The sequence below is a fragment of the Notothenia coriiceps genome, unplaced genomic scaffold (assembly GCF_000735185.1).
Source record: "Notothenia coriiceps isolate Sejong01 unplaced genomic scaffold, NC01 NC01_scaffold00003305, whole genome shotgun sequence".
Lineage (NCBI taxonomy): Eukaryota > Metazoa > Chordata > Actinopteri > Perciformes > Nototheniidae > Notothenia > Notothenia coriiceps.
This window is the reverse complement of record NW_011336006.1, coordinates 220,172-220,423: the sequence shown is the minus strand read 5'-3', so window position 1 is coordinate 220,423 and position 252 is coordinate 220,172. Positions and strand designations below refer to the sequence as shown.

The 252-nt window shown below is 40.9% G+C and overlaps 1 protein-coding gene across 5 annotated transcripts in view; it reads left to right on the top strand.

Annotated features, from left to right (window-relative positions):
* The window catches only part of pbx1a (pre-B-cell leukemia homeobox 1a), a 50,996-nt gene that overhangs the window by 40,753 nt on the left and 9,991 nt on the right, over positions 1-252 (top strand). The gene's annotated exons all lie outside the window — the stretch shown is intronic.

Genomic DNA, 252 nt, shown 5'->3' with positions numbered 1-252 from the left:
TGTGGAACTGAATTCCCAATAGGACATTTTCTGTTACGATGTAGGTTGTTGCAGGAGGCCTACATTCACACTTTGGTATAGGTCCAGGAAATGACATGTGTGTACAGTTGACATTTGTTGTGTGAGAATAAGTTATTATTTTGTTCTTTATATTCTCACTTGTTGTGTGTGAGTGAGTGAGTGAGTGAGTGAGAGAGAGAGAGAGAGAGAGATATAGAGAAAGAGAGGGAGAGAGAGAGACAGAGAGGCAGA